Here is a 23,081-nt window from a genome sequence, read left to right on the forward strand (position 1 = left end):
GTTTTACTCAATGTGACTATAATAGTCTTACAATCCTGAGATAATGCGAAAAAAGCAATACAAATGTATTCAAACATAACTTCTAAACAACACATGCAAAATGGCTAATAATGCCTAGAGATATGTTTTTTGGTTAGTTGTACTCGAAAAATGATCTTTTGTAAGGTTTGTAAAGACACAAGTTAGGTTTTTTATTCAATATAACAGTGTAACTGTCATACTAAATATGAAAGGTTTATAATCATAACTCCAAAACCCAATGTGAAATTTGTCTTAAAAAGCCTTTAATATTTAATTTATGTAAGTTTTAGCAGAATCAGGTATTTTGGAAAGAATCACAAATACAAATATTAGATTTTACTGGCCTCATATTGGTCACACTCTAAATGACAGTTTTTGAAACATAACTCCAAAAATACACATGCAAAATGTCTAATAATTCCTGAAGAAATGCATCTTCGAGAGTTTTCCTGAAAAAAAAACATTTGGTAAGGTTTGCAAAAACAAAATTTGATTTGTTACTCAATTTGACAGTAATGTACTTAGAATCCCGAGATAATGCGAAAAAAGCAATAAAAATGTATTCCAAAATAATTCCTAATCCAAACGTGCAAAATGTCTAAAAATGCCTGTGATATTGAATACATGCGAGTTTTACTAGATACAGTTGTTTTTCTATGGTTTGCAAATACAAAAATGAGGTTTTACTCAATATGACTGTATACTGTAACACTCAATATGACAGTTATTTAAACATAACTCCTACACCACACATGAAAAATGGCTAATAATGCCTGAAATAATGCATCTTTGGGAGTTTTACTCGAAACATATGCTTTTTTTAAATCTTGCAAGTGCAAAAAGTAGTGTTTTACTCAATGTGACTATAATAGTCTTAGAATCCTGAGATAATGCGAAAAAAGCAATAAAAATGTATTCAAACATAACTTCTAAACAACACATGCAAAATGGCTAATAATGCCTAGAGATATGATTTTTGGTTAGTTGTACTCGAAAAATGATCTTTTGTAAGGTTTGCAAAGACACAGGTTAGTTTTTTTTATTCAATATAACAGTGTGACTTTCATACTAAATATGAAAGGTTTATAATCATAACTCCAAAACCAAATGTGAAATTTGTCTTAAAAAGCCTTTAATATTGAATTTATGTAAGTTTTAGCAGAATCAGGTATTTTGGAAAGAATCACAAATACAAATATTAGATTTTACTGGCCTCATATTGGTCACACTCAAAATGACAGTTTTTGAAACATAACTCCAAAAATACACATGCAAAATGTCTAATAATTCCTGAAGAAATGCATCTTCGAGAGTTTTCCTGAAAAAAAAAAACATTTGGTAAGGTTTGCAAAAACAAAATTTGATTTTTTACTCAATTTGACAGTAATGTACTTAGAATCCTGAGATAATGCGAAAAAAGCAATAAAAATGTATTCCAACATAATTCCTAATCCAAACGTGCAAAATGTCTAAAAATGCCTGTGATATTGAATACATGCGAGTTTTACTAGATACAGTTGTTTTTCTATGGTTTGCAAATACAAAAATGAGGTTTTACTCAATATGACTGTATACTGTAAGAGAATTTAAGTCCCTACCTTTAGTCAAAAGTGATTTATGACCCCCCATAAAACAATGATTTATGACCCTCAAGGTCAAAGGTCAATGATTTATGAGGGGTCAAGTTCAAAGGTTAATGATTTATGAGGGGGTCAAGGTTAAAGGTCAAAGTCAAAGGTCAGGTTCAAATGTCAGGTTCAAATGTCAAGGTCAAGTGGGTGTGGCTTACCCGGAAGAGGGTGGAGTTAAGACCTGCGGTGGGAGTGGTTAAACCAGGAAGAGGGTGGAGTTTTAAACAGAAAGAGGGCAGAGTTAAGACCTGCGGTGGGAGTGGTTAAACCAGGAAGAGGTTGGAGTTAAGACCTGACAGGGAACAGAGGAGGGTTCAGTTTTTTTTAAGAAAGCAATGTCATCTGAGCAGCATGTGACCATATATTTGATAGTTTAAATGTTTACGATCGTTTGAAACAACTTCCAGATTTCGATGTATTGATGGCTGGGAATGTTACGTGTGGAGATGTGGACACGCACGCACTTCACACACACACACACACACACACACACACACACACACACACACACACGCAGAGGGGCGGTACAAAAGGGCGGTGTAAGGCTTAGTCATTATTTGGAGCTTTATACGTTAGCGTAAAGACTTTGTTCGATTCGGTCATGATTAGTGAAACGCCTGTGTCGATTTATAAAAATAATAAAACTTACATTGACGCTCCGCAAAAAAAAAAGTCGAGTGTTTCTAAATCGTATTCAGATGCCGCCGACCGAGTCTTTGCGTGAGAAATGGGACTTGGAAGGGGAGGGATCTTTTGGATTTGTATTCAGATACGAAATGGGGGATATCTGCTTATTTCAGCTAAAAGAAAGAAGAGACGGAAGCCCTTTCTCGATATTTTCATCGTTATCTATCGTGGATTGGGAAGTTTTTGGTGGACACGCACACACACACACGCACACACACACACGCACACACACGCACACACACACACACACACACACGCACACACGCACACACGCACACACGCACACACACACACACACACACACACACACACACACACACATTCGTACGCACTGAAACAACTTCCATACCTCACGAAAACATATTTAAACAGATGGAAAAAACTATCGCAGAACACAGTGTCACCTAGCAACTGGTCTTTACGGTCGTTTGAATCAACAGGTCAGTTTGGGGTACAAAGGAGGGTTCAGTTTTTACTGACTTCCCATCTGACAGTTTAAATGTTTACGATCGTCTGAAACAACAGGACACGCACGCACGCACACACGCACGCACGCACGCACACACGCACGCACGCACACACACACACATACACACACACACGCACACACACACACACACACACACACACACACACCATTACCTCTGCTTTACCATGTTATTAGACATTGGTTTAACTCCATTTAAGCATTTAAACGTTAAAAGCATTGCACTTGTACGACGTTGTAATACTTTTTTTTTTACCAGCCGATGACGACGAAGTGAAAGACGATGAACTTTGCTTAAACGGTCTTACAAAGTTGGAAGATGATTATCGAGGTGTGTTTAAACCTTCGAATTATTTAATATTGTGTGTATTCATTATTTTGTTTTATAGAGGATTTGCCGTAAGATCCTAACGCGATCGTTTTAACACAATCGCAGTCTGGTGAGTCAAATGATTCTCATTTTACAAGAAAAAAAACATGCGGTATACAATACATATATACATATATTTACTTACATCTCCGGCTCGCTCGTCTCCCTTAAAGCTGGCGGGTCCGTCAACGGCCGTTCCAGGCAGAGGAGAAGGCTTGATTGCGCCAAAGACTCCAGACATCGAATCCTTGCTCCGAGGGGAAATCATCGAAAACGACGGTGAATGTCCGACAGGCACCCGCTGTAAGTTTTTCTCGTTTTCTGTAAGCTTTTTAAGATTCTCAGGAGCTTTAAAGAGCTCCTCTCACTCTAATGTCTTTCGCTCAAATGAATTTCGCGCCTAAGGGGAATGGGCGGGGACTGATTCCGGAGGTGGGCGGTTGTTTCCGCCAAGCAACCTTCTGGTTGAAATGGAGTGTGGATCAAGATGGATCCCTACTCTATATTCTTTTATTTAACCCAATGTTTTTTAAATACGTGTATAATGCTTTATATCCTATGTGTTGTGAATTCCATCCTACAATATCTTCCAAGGAACCCAAAGAAATGTTACCACACCTCCCGCTTTATTTATTCTATAGATTACCTGAACTATTTCATAAACTAAATCTTGTCTTGTTTCTGATGCTATGTTTTTTTATGCTCATCAATGCACTGTTGGACTGCGAGCACACAACTACTTTCCTTGCTTTGTTTTCCTCTATCCAGTTAACTGCCATATAAATTGCTACCAATTCACCCGTAAAAACAGATAGTTTATCACTGATTATTTTATTTAATACTATGTTTCCTTGTGGGATAACTGCTACAGCTCTTACCTTTTTTTTTTTTTTTTATATATAGTTTTTGATGCATCCGTATATATCATATCTCAATCCATTTTTCTATCCGGTAACTATTTAAATTTCTATTCTTTAGTAATTGCATGTTTTCTTTTGGGTTATCAAACATCCACGGTGGTATTGCAGGCATTGGTACTGTAGGACTAACTTGAATATTGTCAATTTTAACTTTATTACATATGTCTCCTATAATCCACCCAAAACTATTCTTTTTTGTTTTCTCTTTTTCTTGGCAGATTGGTAGCACTGGACAAGTCGGATATCCTTGCTTGGATCCTTTTAAAGTTGCCCGATAAACTGCTGAGAGTTGATCTCTCCTCTTGTCCAAAGGTTTTTCGTTCATTTTTACTTGTAATACTGGCACTAGGGTTGATGTAGTAGCTCCACAACATAACCTTAAAGCCTGTGACTGGATCCGGTCTATTTTCCCAAGTCATGTTTTTGAAGCAGATTGGTAAATAATGCATCCGTAATCAATAACAGATGGAATTAAAGTTATAAATATATACATGTATTGTTTTCAACGTTAACCTATCAGCCCCCCAATCATTACCCCTCAAAGACCTCATTATATTTAACACCTTTTTACTTTTTCCCCTATTTTTTTTATTTTCCGGAAGGAACACTCCTGAAGGAATAAATAAAGTACTATCTAATCTAATCTAATCAAATCTATTTTGCTGATGTGGGTTGACTAGTTCATATTTTTATCAAACCATATTCCTAAATATTTAAATACTTGTACCTCTTCTATATTTTCACCTTAGAGTTTTTATTTGGAGCTTGTTTGGTACTTTTGTCTTTGTAAAATGTATGACTTTTGTCTTTCCAACAGAGAATCTTAAACCTCAAGCCGTTCCCCAGTCTTGAACATTATTTACCACTTTGTTAGTTTTTTGATTATTTCTTTTGACTCTAAATAATATACTAGTCTTTCATTAATCTTTTTTTTTTTTTTTTTTCCATTACTTTTCCCCAAATTTATAATTTCCTGCCTCTTCCGGGTCTTACCCTGACTTGCATATTGGAATTGTTACCGCTAATTTTCCCCTCTGCCGGTCATTCTCCTTCTTCATATATCCTGTCATATCATTTCAAGACCACTTCTTTGACGATGCCACCTAAGTTTTTGATCATTTGATAACCCGCTAGGTCTTTCCCCGGTGACGTATTTTTAACCTTTTTCAAAATTCGAACCATTTCATTCAAAGAAAATGTCATATCCATAGTGTTGGTAAAGCTATTAACGTTGTCTTCCATCATTTCCCCAATATTTAAACTCATTGTTTTTTCTCTCTTTTGTTTTTCCACATTTCTCAAATTATCATTACTGTGCACTTCAACAAATGTTTTTGCTAAAGGTTCTGCTGTTTCTTTACCCGTGACTACATCTTCTTTGATAAATGTGGCACATCATCCTCTTTACCCTTCATTCCTATCTTTACGAATCGTTATATATCCTTTTATTATAAAGTTTAATTTTGGCTTCAGCCCTGTTTCTTGAATACAAATTATACGTGGTTTAGTTTTCATATTTTTAATATATCCCTTTAATTCATGTTCGGTTGCTATCAAACTTCTGGCATTCCACCGGACCATTAACAGGGTGTTGGAATGTGGTAACATGACTCCGTCACGTCTACTCTCCGTAGTACAGCTTGCACCCGGTACCAAGATAGTTCTTTCAACAACTTTGATGCTGCTTTGACAATTATTTTGATCTTCTCAGTCTTATTTTTACTTTCATTTTGTATCAAAGCTGAGTTGTGCTCTCTGGTTTATTTTGCAAATGAACCGACAGAACATGATCATGTACAAGACTCGCCTACCCACAATGCACTGCAACCCAACGCTCCTGGTCGGATGTTTTTTTCGGGGTTCATGGAGAGATGCGGTAAAGAGTGGTAGCCAAGACACACGGTCACACACGGTCACACACGGTCACACACGGTCACACTCGGTCACACTCGGCAATTATTTTGACCTGGGGAGCAGATATAGAGGAAAAAATTTGTCTGGGGGGCCGGGATATCTGATTTTCAGGTACAAAAAACTTCACAATGACACAAAATAAACACAACAGTTAAACCTCACACTAAAAACAAGACATTGACTTGTACGTTCAAAAGACAGAATAGAACAAGTCAAGACATGCAATGCCATCTACAAAATGTTATGTAAATGTTAGTCATTACACACGCGGCTATGGTTTTGATGTATTTGTTGCAGACATGTTTACGTCAAGTAACATCACATGGTTCCATTTGCACCTTTCAACAAATCTGAAAAGGAATATTAAGAAGTAAAACTTATATTTAATCCTACCTCTTCTCCGAGCACACGGTGACCGTACATACGGGTCGAAAAATGTTGACCTAATTCAGCATTTCTCAAAGTGTGGGGAATAGAGACATGACAGGTGGGGCGCGAGGAAAGGGAGGAAATTTTTTATTTTTGATTTTTTTTTTACTATGCTTTCATTTTCTATACACACTGTAAATCACTTTGTGATTCTGTCTGTGAAATCCGCCGTATAAATAAATGTAAATTACTTATTTTTCCTGTAGGCTTTAAATTTCTCGGCAGGAGCGAAAGTTTGACAGACATAGCAACAGTAACTTTTGCAGGCAGGTCTAAGAGGAACAAACTTTCGCGCGGATGGGTAGCAGGCTAATGTGCGAACCACAATTACACAAAATGGATACATTTGCAACTCGCACCTCAAAGGTCTGCGGAGAAACAAAAATATGACGGGTCTAATCAACCAAAAAGTCAACCTAAAAGAAAATATGGCGAAGGGTATCTTGCTCTTGGATTCACGGCAGCGGAGGTGGGGGCAGAGGAGAGACCCCTGTGTGTTCTTTGTCTAAAACGGCTAGCAGCAAACAGCATCAGGCCCAACAAAGTAAAGAGACAACTCGAGACCACACATGATGTCCAATAAATTGTTTTGTTGGGGCGATGGGGGTAGGTGGGCCTTGAGTCTAAAGTGGTGATGACAGAAAAAAAAAAAGTTTGAGAAGCCCTGACCTAATTGTACGGATCTCACTTTAAACGGCAAACCGATCATTTAAATGTTTTCACTTTGAATATGAAACGAGGAGTAAAATGTACAATGTAAAATATTATCAATTATTTCACAAGGACATGTTTTAAGGATATTGTACAGTATAATTAAATCTAAAATGAATGTGATCACTTTCAGGATCATTTTATTTTTAGCCAGTAAACAACTGTTATGTACTTTTGAATCGGGTTTTCCCCTTTAAATAACAAAAATTATAGAATTTTACAATATTCATTATTATTAAATATTAAATGTGCCAACTAGTTTTACGGCATACATCATTCCCCCTTTACCCATTTGTTAAAAAGACGAAAGTTGATGCGAACGCCTACGTGCTGTCAGAAAACTAAAATAAGAAGAATGCCTTTGTGCAATTACTGCTAATAAATCAATCAATAAAATGCATCAGTCAAATAGTACAGGCAACTTCGTTAACATGGAGCCACAGACAATTTCATTCAAAAAGTCCCAATTGCTAACATAAAGATACAACAACAAATAAAGGCAAAGAAGGCCTAGTAGGTAATTACAACATCAGACAAAGTATTAAAAATGTCGGTCCAATAACTGCGCAGGGATGGGCAGAGCCAAAACATGTGTAGCAAGTAAGCTGGAGACTGTTGACACTGAAATAAGGCTATATGTGGCACAGATACAAGATTTATAAACTCTACTTAAAGCCCCACTTAAGAATTTTCAGTTTTGGTTTATATTGGCCGCACCAGTGAACCAAAGCGATGGCGTTTTCCCAAAAGGAAAACCACATTTACCATGAGGACTAGCGCATATAGCGTCCAACTGACACGATAATGCCACAATGATTCTGTATTACTGAACTTTCCACAGTAGGAACCTACATTCGTTTTCTACCACTTATTCCCTTTTGGGGACGTGGGGGTCGCTGGCGCCTATCTCAGCTACAATCGGGTGGAAGGAGGTGTACACCCTGGACAAGTCGCCATCTCATCGCAGGGTCAACATAGATAGACGGACAACATTCACACCAACCTACATATTTTACTCAAACCTTATATTTGCAGTTTGAAGTCACTGCATTGTTTTTTCCTTGTACAGTTCTTTTGAGTTTGTTGCGTGGTTGGTCAGTGTGGAACTGCAAAGTATCGCGCTGGTGGGTATTTATTGCTACCACACAAATTTCCAGTAGCTAAAATTAGTATTATTATTCTGATTTGAGCATTGAAAGTCACTTACTAGTTTAGCAGGAACAGATCCAAAGCAGCATTGGTCTAAAATCTCTTGTCTTTTGACCTCACGCAAGTTAGTGAAAGTCGTGCCATTGTTGATCCTTGATTGTCCCTCCCTTTTTTTTTTTTTTTTTGAAAACCCGATTCAAAAGTACATAACAGTTGTTTACTGGCTAAAAATAAAATGATCCTGAAAGTGATCACATTCATTTTAGATTTAATTATACTGTACAATATCCTTAAAACATGTCCTTGTGAAATAATTGATAATATTGTACATTGTACATTTTACTCCTCGTTTCATATTCAAAGTGAAAACATTTAAATGATCGGTTTGCCGTTTAAAGTGAGATCCGTACAATTAGGTCAGGGCTTCTCAAACTTTTTTTTTTTCTGTCATCACCACTTTAGACTCAAGGCCCACCTACCCCCATCGCCCCAACAAAACAATTTATTGGACATCATGTGTGGTCTCGAGTTGTCTCTTTACTTTGTTGGGCCTGATGCTGTTTGCTGCTAGCCGTTTTAGACAAAGAACACACAGGGGTCTCTCCTCTGCCCCCACCTCCGCTGCCGTGAATCCAAGAGCAAGATACCCTTCGCCATATTTTCTTTTAGGTTGACTTTTTGGTTGATTAGACCCGTCATATTTTTGTTTCTCCGCAGACCTTTGAGGTGCGAGTTGCAAATGTATCCATTTTGTGTAATTGTGGTTCGCACATTAGCCTGCTACCCATCCGCGCGAAAGTTTGTTCCTCTTAGACCTGCCTGCAAAAGTTACTGTTGCTATGTCTGTCAAACTTTCGCTCCTGCCGAGAAATTTAAAGCCTACAGGAAAAATAAGTAATTTACATTTATTTATACGGCGGATTTCACAGACAGAATCACAGAGTGATTTACAGTGTGTATAGAAAATGAAAGCATAGTAAAAAAAAAATCAAAAATAAAAAATTTCCTCCCTTTCCTCGCGCCCCACCTGTCATGTCTCTATTCCCCACACTTTGAGAAATGCTGAATTAGGTCAACATTTTTCGACCCGTATGTACGGTCACCGTGTGCTCGGAGAAGAGGTAGGATTAAATATAAGTTTTACTTCTTAATATTCCTTTTCAGATTTGTTGAAAGGTGCAAATGGAACCATGTGATGTTACTTGACGTAAACATGTCTGCAACAAATACATCAAAACCATAGCCGCGTGTGTAATGACTAACATTTACATAACATTTTGTAGATGGCATTGCATGTCTTGACTTGTTCTATTCTGTCTTTTGAACGTACAAGTCAATGTCTTGTTTTTAGTGTGAGGTTTAACTGTTGTGTTTATTTTGTGTCATTGTGAAGTTTTTTGTACCTGAAAATCAGATATCCCGGCCCCCCAGACAAATTTTTTCCTCTATATCTGCTCCCCAGGTCAAAATAATTGCCGAGTGTGACCGAGTGTGACCGTGTGTGACCGTGTGTGACCGTGTGTGACCGTGTGTCTTGGCTACCACTCTTTACCGCATCTCTCCATGAACCCCGAAAAAAACATCCGACCAGGAGCGTTGGGTTGCAGTGCATTGTGGGTAGGCGAGTCTTGTACATGATCATGTTCTGTCGGTTCATTTGCAAAATAAACCAGAGAGCACAACTCAGCTTTGATACAAAATGAAAGTAAAAATAAGACTGAGAAGATCAAAATAATTGTCAAAGCAGCATCAAAGTTGTTGAAAGAACTATCTTGGTACCGGGTGCAAGCTGTACTACGGAGAGTAGACGTGACGGAGTCATGTTACCACATTCCAACACCCTGTTAATGGTCCGGTGGAATGCCAGAAGTTTGATAGCAACCGAACATGAATTAAAGGGATATATTAAAAATATGAAAACTAAACCACGTATAATTTGTATTCAAGAAACAGGGCTGAAGCCAAAATTAAACTTTATAATAAAAGGATATATAACGATTCGTAAAGATAGGAATGAAGGGTAAAGAGGATGATGTGCCACATTTATCAAAGAAGATGTAGTCACGGGTAAAGAAACAGCAGAACCTTTAGCAAAAACATTTGTTGAAGTGCACAGTAATGATAATTTGAGAAATGTGGAAAAACAAAAGAGAGAAAAAACAATGAGTTTAAATATTGGGGAAATGATGGAAGACAACGTTAATAGCTTTACCAACACTATGGATATGACATTTTCTTTGAATGAAATGGTTCGAATTTTGAAAAAGGTTAAAAATACGTCACCGGGGAAAGACCTAGCGGGTTATCAAATGATCAAAAACTTAGGTGGCATCGTCAAAGAAGTGGTCTTGAAATGATATGACAGGATATATGAAGAAGGAGAATGACCGGCAGAGGGGAAAATTAGCGGTAACAATTCCAATATGCAAGTCAGGGTAAGACCCGGAAGAGGCAGGAAATTATAAATTTGGGGAAAAGTAATGGAAAAAAAAAAAAAAAAAAGATTAATGAAAGACTAGTATATTATTTAGAGTCAAAAGAAATAATCAAAAAACTAACAAAGTGGTAAATAATGTTCAAGACTGGGGAACGGCTTGAGGTTTAAGATTCTCTGTTGGAAAGACAAAAGTCATACATTTTACAAAGACAAAAGTACCAAACAAGCTCCAAATAAAAACTCTAAGGTGAAAATATAGAAGAGGTACAAGTATTTAAATATTTAGGAATATGGTTTGATAAAAATATGAACTAGTCAACCCACATCAGCAAAATAGATTTGATTAGATTAGATTAGATAGTACTTTATTTATTCCTTCAGGAGTGTTCCTTCCGGAAAATAAAAAAAATAGGGGAAAAAGTAAAAAGGTGTTAAATATAATGAGGTCTTTGAGGGGTAATGATTGGGGGGCTGATAGGTTAACGTTGAAAACAATACATGTATATATTTATAACTTTAATTCCATCTGTTATTGATTACGGATGCATTATTTACCAATCTGCTTCAAAAACATGACTTGGGAAAATAGACCGGATCCAGTCACAGGCTTTAAGGTTATGTTGTGGAGCTACTACATCAACCCTAGTGCCAGTATTACAAGTAAAAATGAACGAAAAACCTTTGGACAAGAGGAGAGATCAACTCTCAGCAGTTTATCGGGCAACTTTAAAAGGATCCAAGCAAGGATATCCGACTTGTCCAGTGCTACCAATCTGCCAAGAAAAAGAGAAAACAAAAAAGAATAGTTTTGGGTGGATTATAGGAGACATATGTAATAAAGTTAAAATTGACAATATTAAAGTTAGTCCTACAGTACCAATGCCTGCAATACCACCGTGGATGTTTGATAACCCAAAAGAAAACATGCAATTACTAAAGAATAGAAATTTAAATAGTTACCGGATAGAAAAATGGATTGAGATATGATATATACGGATGCATCAAAAACTATATATAAAAAAAAAAAAAAAAGGTAAGAGCTGTAGCAGTTATCCCACAAGGAAACATAGTATTAAATAAAATAATCAGTGATAAACTATCTGTTTTTACGGGTGAATTGGTAGCAATTTATATGGCAGTTAACTGGATAGAGGAAAACAAAGCAAGGAAAGTAGTTGTGTGCTCGCAGTCCAACAGTGCATTGATGAGCATAAAAAAACATAGCATCAGAAACAAGACAAGATTTAGTTTATGAAATAGTTCAGGTAATCTATAGAATAAATAAAGCGGGAGGTGTGGTAACATTTCTTTGGGTTCCTTGGAAGATATTGTAGGATGGAATTCACAACACATAGGATATAAAGCATTATACACGTATTTAAAAAACATTGGGTTAAATAAAAGAATATAGAGTAGGGATCCATCTTGATCCACACTCCATTTCAACCAGAAGGTTGCTTGGCGGAAACAACCGCCCACCTCCGGAATCAGTCCCCGCCCATTCCCCTTAGGCGCGAAATTCATTTGAGCGAAAGACATTAGAGTGAGAGGAGCTCTTTAAAGCTCCTGAGAATCTTAAAAAGCTTACAGAAAACGAGAAAAACTTACAGCGGGTGCCTGTCGGACATTCACCGTCGTTTTCGATGATTTCCCCTCGGAGCAAGGATTCGATGTCTGGAGTCTTTGGCGCAATCAAGCCTTCTCCTCTGCCTGGAACGGCCGTTGACGGACCCGCCAGCTTTAAGGGAGACGAGCGAGCCGGAGATGTAAGTAAATATATGTATATATGTATTGTATACCGCATGTTTTTTTTCTTGTAAAATGAGAATCATTTGACTCACCAGACTGCGATTGTGTTAAAACGATCGCGTTAGGATCTTACGGCAAATCCTCTATAAAACAAAATAATGAATACACACAATATTAAATAATTCGAAGGTTTAAACACACCTCGATAATCATCTTCCAACTTTGTAAGACCGTTTAAGCAAAGTTCATCGTCTTTCACTTCGTCGTCATCGGCTGGTAAAAAAAAAAGTATTACAACGTCGTACAAGTGCAATGCTTTTAACGTTTAAATGCTTAAATGGAGTTAAACCAATGTCTAATAACATGGTAAAGCAGAGGTAATGGTGTGTGTGTGTGTGTGTGTGTGTGTGTGTGTGCGTGTGTGTGTGTATGTGTGTGTGTGTGCGTGCGTGCGTGTGTGCGTGCGTGCGTGCGTGTGTGCGTGCGTGCGTGTCCTGTTGTTTCAGACGATCGTAAACATTTAAACTGTCAGATGGGAAGTCAGTAAAAACTGAACCCTCCTTTGTACCCCAAACTGACCTGTTGATTCAAACGACCGTAAAGACCAGTTGCTAGGTGACACTGTGTTCTGCGATAGTTTTTTCCATCTGTTTAAATATGTTTTCGTGAGGTATGGAAGTTGTTTCAGTGCGTACGAATGTGTGTGTGTGTGTGTGTGTGTGTGTGTGTGTGTGTGTGTGTGCGTGTGTGCGTGTGTGCGTGTGTGCGTGTGTGTGTGTGTGTGTGTGTGCGTGTGTGTGCGTGTGTGTGTGTGCGTGTGTGTGTGTGCGTGTCCACCAAAAACTTCCCAATCCACGATAGATAACGATGAAAATATCGAGAAAGGGCTTCCGTCTCTTCTTTCTTTTAGCTGAAATAAGCAGATATCCCCCATTTCGTATCTGAATACAAATCCAAAAGATCCCTCCCCTTCCAAGTCCCATTTCTCACGCAAAGACTCGGTCGGCGGCATCTGAATACGATTTAGAAACACTCGACTTTTTTTTTTGCGGAGCGTCAATGTAAGTTTTATTATTTTTATAAATCGACACAGGCGTTTCACTAATCATGACCGAATCGAACAAAGTCTTTACGCTAACGTATAAAGCTCCAAATAATGACTAAGCCTTACACCGCCCTTTTGTACCGCCCCTCTGCGTGTGTGTGTGTGTGTGTGTGTGTGTGTGTGTGTGTGTGTGTGTGAAGTGCGTGCGTGTCCACATCTCCACACGTAACATTCCCAGCCATCAATACATCGAAATCTGGAAGTTGTTTCAAACGATCGTAAACATTTAAACTATCAAATATATGGTCACATGCTGCTCAGATGACATTGCTTTCTTAAAAAAAACTGAACCCTCCTCTGTTCCCTGTCAGGTCTTAACTCCAACCTCTTCCTGGTTTAACCACTCCCACCGCAGGTCTTAACTCTGCCCTCTTTCTGTTTAAAACTCCACCCTCTTCCTGGTTTAACCACTCCCACCGCAGGTCTTAACTCCACCCTCTTCCGGGTAAGCCACACCCACTTGACCTTGACATTTGAACCTGACATTTGAACCTGACCTTTGACTTTGACCTTTAACCTTGACCCCCTCATAAATCATTAACCTTTGAACTTGACCCCTCATAAATCATTGACCTTTGACCTTGAGGGTCATAAATCATTGTTTTATGGGGGGTCATAAATCACTTTTGACTAAAGGTAGGGACTTAAATTCTCTACTGTAACACTCAATATGACAGTTATTTAAACATAACTCCTACACCACACATGAAAAATGTCTAATAATGCCTGAAATAATGCATCTTTGGGAGTTTTACTCGAAACATATGCTTTTTTAAATCTTGCAAGTGCAAAAAGTAGTGTTTTACTCAATGTGACTATAATAGTTTTAGAATCCTGAGAAAATGCGAAAAAAGCAATAAAAATGTATTCAAACATAACTTCTAAACAACACATGCAAAATGGCTAATAATGCCTAGAGATATGTTTATTGGTTAGTTGTACTCGAAAAATGATCTTTTGTAAGGTTTGCAAAGACAAAAGTTAGTTTTTTTATTCAATATAACAGTGTAACTGTCATACTAAATATGAAAGGTTTATAATCATAACTCCAAAACCAAATATGAAATTTGTCTTAAAAAGCCTTTAATATTGAATTTATGTAAGTTTTAGCAGAATCAGGTATTTTGGAAAGAATCACAAATACAAATATTACATTTTACTGGCCTCATATTGGTCACACTCAAAATGACAGTTTTTGAAACATAACTCCAAAAATACACATGCAAAATGTCTAATAATTCCTGAAGAAATGCATCTTCGAGAGTTTTCCTGAAAAAAAAAAAACATTTGGTAAGGTTTGCAAAAACAAAATTTGATTTGTTACTCAATTTGACAGTAATGTACTTAGAATCCTGAGATAATGCGAAAAAAGCAATAAAAATGTATTCCAACATAATTCCTAATTCAAACTTGCAAAATGTCTAAAAATGCCTGTGATATTGAATACATGTGAGTTTTACCAGATACAGTTGTTTTTCTATGGTTTGCAAATACAAAAATGAGGTTTTACTCAATATGACTGTATACTGTAACACTCAATATGACAGTTATTTAAACATAACTCGTACACCACACATGAAAAATGTCTAATAATGCCTGAAATAATGCATATTTGGGAGTTTTACTCGAAAGATATGCTTTTTTAAATCTTGCAAGTGCAAAAAGTAGTGTTTTACTCAATGTGACTATAATAGTCTTACAATCCTGAGATAATGCGAAAAAAGCAATAAAAATGTATTCAAACATAACTTCTAAACAACACATGCAAAATGGCTAATAATGCCTAGAGATATGTTTTTTGGTTAGTTGTACTCGAAAAATGATCTTTTGTAAGGTTTGTAAAGACACAAGTTAGGTTTTTTATTCAATATAACAGTGTAACTGTCATACTAAATATGAAAGGTTTATAATCATAACTCCAAAACCAAATATGAAATTTGTCTTAAAAAGCCTTTAATATTGAATTTATGTAAGTTTTAGCAGAATCAGGTATTTTGGAAAGAATCACAAATACAAATATTACATTTTACTGGCCTCATATTGGTCACACTCAAAATGACAGTTTTTGAAACATAACTCCAAAAATACACATGCAAAATGTCTAATAATTCCTGAAGAAATGCATCTTCGAGAGTTTTCCTGAAAAAAAAAAAAACATTTGGTAAGGTTTGCAAAAACAAAATTTGATTTGTTACTCAATTTGACAGTAATGTACTTAGAATCCTGAGATAATGCGAAAAAAGCAATAAAAATGTATTCCAACATAATTCCTAATTCAAACTTGCAAAATGTCTAAAAATGCCTGTGATATTGAATACATGTGAGTTTTACCAGATACAGTTGTTTTTCTATGGTTTGCAAATACAAAAATGAGGTTTTACTCAATATGACTGTATACTGTAACACTCAATATGACAGTTATTTAAACATAACTCGTACACCACACATGAAAAATGTCTAATAATGCCTGAAATAATGCATCTTTGGGAGTTTTACTCGAAACATATGCTTTTTTAAATCTTGCAAGTGCAAAAAGTAGTGTTTTACTCAATGTGACTATAATAGTCTTACAATCCTGAGATAATGCGAAAAAAGCAATACAAATGTATTCAAACATAACTTCTAAACAACACATGCAAAATGGCTAATAATGCCTAGAGATATGTTTTTTGGTTAGTTGTACTCGAAAAATGATCTTTTGTAAGGTTTGTAAAGACACAAGTTAGGTTTTTTATTCAATATAACAGTGTAACTGTCATACTAAATATGAAAGGTTTATAATCATAACTCCAAAACCAAATATGAAATTTGTCTTAAAAAGCCTTTAATATTGAATTTATGTAAGTTTTAGCAGAATCAGGTATTTTGGAAAGAATCACAAATACAAATATTACATTTTACTGGCCTCATATTGGTCACACTCAAAATGACAGTTTTTGAAACATAACTCCAAAAATACACATGCAAAATGTCTAATAATTCCTGAAGAAATGCATCTTCGAGAGTTTTCCTGAAAAAAAAAAAACATTTGGTAAGGTTTGCAAAAACAAAATTTGATTTGTTACTCAATTTGACAGTAATGTACTTAGAATCCTGAGATAATGCGAAAAAAGCAATAAAAATGTATTCCAACATAATTCCTAATTCAAACTTGCAAAATGTCTAAAAATGCCTGTGATATTGAATACATGTGAGTTTTACCAGATACAGTTGTTTTTCTATGGTTTGCAAATACAAAAATGAGGTTTTACTCAATATGACTGTATACTGTAACACTCAATATGACAGTTATTTAAACATAACTCGTACACCACACATGAAAAATGTCTAATAATGCCTGAAATAATGCATCTTTGGGAGTTTTACTCGAAACATATGCTTTTTTAAATCTTGCAAGTGCAAAAAGTAGTGTTTTACTCAATGTGACTATAATAGTCTTACAATCCTGAGATAATGCGAAAAAAGCAATAAAAATGTATTCAAACATAACTTCTAAACAACACATGCAAAATGGCTAATAATGCCTAGAGATATGTTTTTTGGTTAGTTGTACTCGAAAAATGATCTTTTGTAAGGTTTGTAAAGACACAAGTTAGTTTTTTTATTCAATATAACAGTGTAACTGTCATACTAAATATGAAAGGTTTATAATCATAACTCCAAAACCCAATGTGAAATTTGTCTTAAAAAGCCTTTAATATTTAATTTATGTAAGTTTTAGCAGAATCAGGTATTTTGGAAAGAATCACAAATACAAATATTAGATTTTACTGGCCTCATATTGGTCACACTCTAAATGACAGTTTTTGAAACATAACTCCAAAAATACACATGCAAAATGTCTAATAATTCCTGAAGAAATGCATCTTCGAGAGTTTTCCTGAAAAAAAAACATTTGGTAAGGTTTGCAAAAACAAAATTTGATTTGTTACTCAATTTGACAGTAATGTACTTAGAATCCCGAGATAATGCGAAAAAAGCAATAAAAATGTATTCCAAAATAATTCCTAATCCAAACGTGCAAAATGTCTAAAAATGCCTGTGATATTGAATACATGCGAGTTTTACTAGATACAGTTGTTTTTCTATGGTTTGCAAATACAAAAATGAGGTTTTACTCAATATGACTGTATACTGTAACACTCAATATGACAGTTATTTAAACATAACTCCTACACCACACATGAAAAATGGCTAATAATGCCTGAAATAATGCATCTTTGGGAGTTTTACTCGAAACATATGCTTTTTTTAAATCTTGCAAGTGCAAAAAGTAGTGTTTTACTCAATGTGACTATAATAGTCTTAGAATCCTGAGATAATGCGAAAAAAGCAATAAAAATGTATTCAAACATAACTTCTAAACAACACATGCAAAATGGCTAATAATGCCTAGAGATATGATTTTTGGTTAGTTATACTCGAAAAATGATCTTTTGTAAGGTTTGCAAAGACACAGGTTAGTTTTTTTTATTCAATATAACAGTGTGACTTTCATACTAAATATGAAAGGTTTATAATCATAACTCCAAAACCAAATGTGAAATTTGTCTTAAAAAGCCTTTAATATTGAATTTATGTAAGTTTTAGCAGAATCAGGTATTTTGGAAAGAATCACAAATACAAATATTAGATTTTACTGGCCTCATATTGGTCACACTCAAAATGACAGTTTTTGAAACATAACTCCAAAAATACACATGCAAAATGTCTAATAATTCCTGAAGAAATGCATCTTCGAGAGTTTTCCTGAAAAAAAAAAACATTTGGTAAGGTTTGCAAAAACAAAATTTGATTTTTTACTCAATTTGACAGTAATGTACTTAGAATCCTGAGATAATGCGAAAAAAGCAATAAAAATGTATTCCAACATAATTCCTAATCCAAACGTGCAAAATGTCTAAAAATGCCTGTGATATTGAATACATGCGAGTTTTACTAGATACAGTTGTTTTTCTATGGTTTGCAAATACAAAAATGAGGTTTTACTCAATATGACTGTATACTGTAACACTCAATATGACAGTTATTTAAACATAACTCCTACACCACACATGAAAAATGTCTAATAATGCCTGAAATAATGCATCTTTGGGAGTTTTACTCGAAACATATGCTTTTTTAAATCTTGCAAGTGCAAAAAGTAGTGTTTTACTCAATGTGACTATAATAGTTTTAGAATCCTGAGAAAATGCGAAAAAAGCAATAAAAATGTATTCAAACATAACTTCTAAACAACACATGCAAAATGGCTAATAATGCCTAGAGATATGTTTTTTGGTTAGTTGTACTCGAAAAATGATCTTTTGTAAGGTTTGCAAAGACAAAAGTTAGTTTTTTTATTCAATATAACAGTGTAACTGTCATACTAAATATGAAAGGTTTATAATCATAACTCCAAAACCAAATATGAAATTTGTCTTAAAAAGCCTTTAATATTGAATTTATGTAAGTTTTAGCAGAATCAGGTATTTTGGAAAGAATCACAAATACAAATATTACATTTTACTGGCCTCATATTGGTCACACTCAAAATGACAGTTTTTGAAACATAACTCCAAAAATACACATGCAAAATGTCTAATAATTCCTGAAGAAATGCATCTTCGAGAGTTTTCCTGAAAAAAAAAAAACATTTGGTAAGGTTTGCAAAAACAAAATTTGATTTGTTACTCAATTTGACAGTAATGTACTTAGAATCCTGAGATAATGCGAAAAAAGCAATAAAAATGTATTCCAACATAATTCCTAATTCAAACTTGCAAAATGTCTAAAAATGCCTGTGATATTGAATACATGTGAGTTTTACCAGATACAGTTGTTTTTCTATGGTTTGCAAATACAAAAATGAGGTTTTACTCAATATGACTGTATACTGTAACACTCAATATGACAGTTATTTAAACATAACTCGTACACCACACATGAAAAATGTCTAATAATGCCTGAAATAATGCATATTTGGGAGTTTTACTCGAAACATATGCTTTTTTAAATCTTGCAAGTGCAAAAAGTAGTGTTTTACTCAATGTGACTATAATAGTCTTACAATCCTGAGATAATGCGAAAAAAGCAATAAAAATGTATTCAAACATAACTTCTAAACAACACATGCAAAATGGCTAATAATGCCTAGAGATATGTTTTTTGGTTAGTTGTACTCGAAAAATGATCTTTTGTAAGGTTTGTAAAGACACAAGTTAGGTTTTTTATTCAATATAACAGTGTAACTGTCATACTAAATATGAAAGGTTTATAATCATAACTCCAAAACCAAATATGAAATTTGTCTTAAAAAGCCTTTAATATTGAATTTATGTAAGTTTTAGCAGAATCAGGTATTTTGGAAAGAATCACAAATACAAATATTACATTTTACTGGCCTCATATTGGTCACACTCAAAATGACAGTTTTTGAAACATAACTCCAAAAATACACATGCAAAATGTCTAATAATTCCTGAAGAAATGCATCTTCGAGAGTTTTCCTGAAAAAAAAAAAAACATTTGGTAAGGTTTGCAAAAACAAAATTTGATTTGTTACTCAATTTGACAGTAATGTACTTAGAATCCTGAGATAATGCGAAAAAAGCAATAAAAATGTATTCCAACATAATTCCTAATTCAAACTTGCAAAATGTCTAAAAATGCCTGTGATATTGAATACATGTGAGTTTTACCAGATACAGTTGTTTTTCTATGGTTTGCAAATACAAAAATGAGGTTTTACTCAATATGACTGTATACTGTAACACTCAATATGACAGTTATTTAAACATAACTCGTACACCACACATGAAAAATGTCTAATAATGCCTGAAATAATGCATCTTTGGGAGTTTTACTCGAAACATATGCTTTTTTAAATCTTGCAAGTGCAAAAAGTAGTGTTTTACTCAATGTGACTATAATAGTCTTACAATCCTGAGATAATGCGAAAAAAGCAATACAAATGTATTCAAACATAACTTCTAAACAACACATGCAAAATGGCTAATAATGCCTAGAGATATGTTTTTTGGTTAGTTGTACTCGAAAAATGATCTTTTGTAAGGTTTGTAAAGACACAAGTTAGGTTTTTTATTCAATATAACAGTGTAACTGTCATACTAAATATGAAAGGTTTATAATCATAACTCCAAAACCAAATATGAAATTTGTCTTAAAAAGCCTTTAATATTGAATTTATGTAAGTTTTAGCAGAATCAGGTATTTTGGAAAGAATCACAAATACAAATATTACATTTTACTGGCCTCATATTGGTCACACTCAAAATGACAGTTTTTGAAACATAACTCCAAAAATACACATGCAAAATGTCTAATAATTCCTGAAGAAATGCATCTTCGAGAGTTTTCCTGAAAAAAAAAAAACATTTGGTAAGGTTTGCAAAAACAAAATTTGATTTGTTACTCAATTTGACAGTAATGTACTTAGAATCCTGAGATAATGCGAAAAAAGCAATAAAAATGTATTCCAACATAATTCCTAATTCAAACTTGCAAAATGTCTAAAAATGCCTGTGATATTGAATACATGTGAGTTTTACCAGATACAGTTGTTTTTCTATGGTTTGCAAATACAAAAATGAGGTTTTACTCAATATGACTGTATACTGTAACACTCAATATGACAGTTATTTAAACATAACTCGTACACCACACATGAAAAATGTCTAATAATGCCTGAAATAATGCATCTTTGGGAGTTTTACTCGAAACATATGCTTTTTTAAATCTTGCAAGTGCAAAAAGTAGTGTTTTACTCAATGTGACTATAATAGTCTTACAATCCTGAGATAATGCGAAAAAAGCAATAAAAATGTATTCAAACATAACTTCTAAACAACACATGCAAAATGGCTAATAATGCCTAGAGATATGTTTTTTGGTTAGTTGTACTCGAAAAATGATCTTTTGTAAGGTTTGTAAAGACACAAGTTAGTTTTTTTATTCAATATAACAGTGTAACTGTCATACTAAATATGAAAGGTTTATAATCATAACTCCAAAACCCAATGTGAAATTTGTCTTAAAAAGCCTTTAATATTTAATTTATGTAAGTTTAAGCAGAATCAGGTATTTTGGAAAGAATCACAAATACAAATATTAGATTTTACTGGCCTCATATTGGTCACACTCTAAATGACAGTTTTTGAAACATAACTCCAAAAATACACATGCAAAATGTCTAATAATTCCTGAAGAAATGCATCTTCGAGAGTTTTCCTGAAAAAAAAACATTTGGTAAGGTTTGCAAAAACAAAATTTGATTTGTTACTCAATTTGACAGTAATGTACTTAGAATCCCGAGATAATGCGAAAAAAGCAATAAAAATGTATTCCAAAATAATTCCTAATCCAAACGTGCAAAATGTCTAAAAATGCCTGTGATATTGAATACATGCGAGTTTTACTAGACACAGTTGTTTTTCTATGGTTTGCAAATACAAAAATGAGGTTTTACTCAATATGACTGTATACTGTAACACTCAATATGACAGTTATTTAAACATAACTCCTACACCACACATGAAAAATGGCTAATAATGCCTGAAATAATGCATCTTTGGGAGTTTTACTCGAAACATATGCTTTTTTTAAATCTTGCAAGTGCAAAAAGTAGTGTTTTACTCAATGTGACTATAATAGTCTTAGAATCCTGAGATAATGCGAAAAAAGCAATAAAAATGTATTCAAACATAACTTCTAAACAACACATGCAAAATGGCTAATAATGCCTAGAGATATGATTTTTGGTTAGTTGTACTCGAAAAATGATCTTTTGTAAGGTTTGCAAAGACACAGGTTAGTTTTTTTTATTCAATATAACAGTGTGACTTTCATACTAAATATGAAAGGTTTATAATCATAACTCCAAAACCAAATGTGAAATTTGTCTTAAAAAGCCTTTAATATTGAATTTATGTAAGTTTTAGCAGAATCAGGTATTTTGGAAAGAATCACAAATACAAATATTAGATTTTACTGGCCTCATATTGGTCACACTCAAAATGACAGTTTTTGAAACATAACTCCAAAAATACACATGCAAAATGTCTAATAATTCCTGAAGAAATGCATCTTCGAGAGTTTTCCTGAAAAAAAAAACATTTGGTAAGGTTTGCAAAAACAAAATTTGATTTTTTACTCAATTTGACAGTAATGTACTTAGAATCCTGAGATAATGCGAAAAAAGCAATAAAAATGTATTCCAACATAATTCCTAATCCAAACGTGCAAAATGTCTAAAAATGCCTGTGATATTGAATACATGCGAGTTTTACTAGATACAGTTGTTTTTCTATGGTTTGCAAATACAAAAATGAGGTTTTACTCAATATGACTGTATACTGTAACACTCAATATGACAGTTATTTAAACATAACTCCTACACCACACATGAAAAATGGCTAATAATGCATGAAATAATGCATCTTTGGGAGTTTTACTCGAAACATATGCTTTTTT

General features: G+C 34.4%; 2 long non-coding RNA genes across 2 annotated transcripts; one reads left to right on the top strand and one right to left on the bottom strand.

The window, feature by feature from the left end:
- Positions 1–2,940: 2,940 nt before the first annotated feature.
- LOC133547445 (uncharacterized) lies at positions 2,941–5,514 on the top strand. The gene is made up of 2 exons (XR_009805495.1): positions 2,941–3,499; positions 4,335–5,514. It is a non-coding gene; the product is annotated as an uncharacterized LOC133547445 (long non-coding RNA).
- A 4,835-nt stretch (positions 5,515–10,349) lies between these two features.
- Positions 10,350–12,923, bottom strand: LOC133547444 (uncharacterized). Its single transcript, XR_009805494.1, has 2 exons — positions 12,365–12,923; positions 10,350–11,529 (listed from the first exon to the last, which is right to left on the bottom strand). It is a non-coding gene; the product is annotated as an uncharacterized LOC133547444 (long non-coding RNA).
- Positions 12,924–23,081: the final 10,158 nt, after the last annotated feature.

This window comes from Nerophis ophidion, unplaced genomic scaffold (assembly GCF_033978795.1).
Source record: "Nerophis ophidion isolate RoL-2023_Sa unplaced genomic scaffold, RoL_Noph_v1.0 HiC_scaffold_109, whole genome shotgun sequence".
In the NCBI taxonomy this organism is placed as follows: domain Eukaryota; kingdom Metazoa; phylum Chordata; class Actinopteri; order Syngnathiformes; family Syngnathidae; genus Nerophis; species Nerophis ophidion.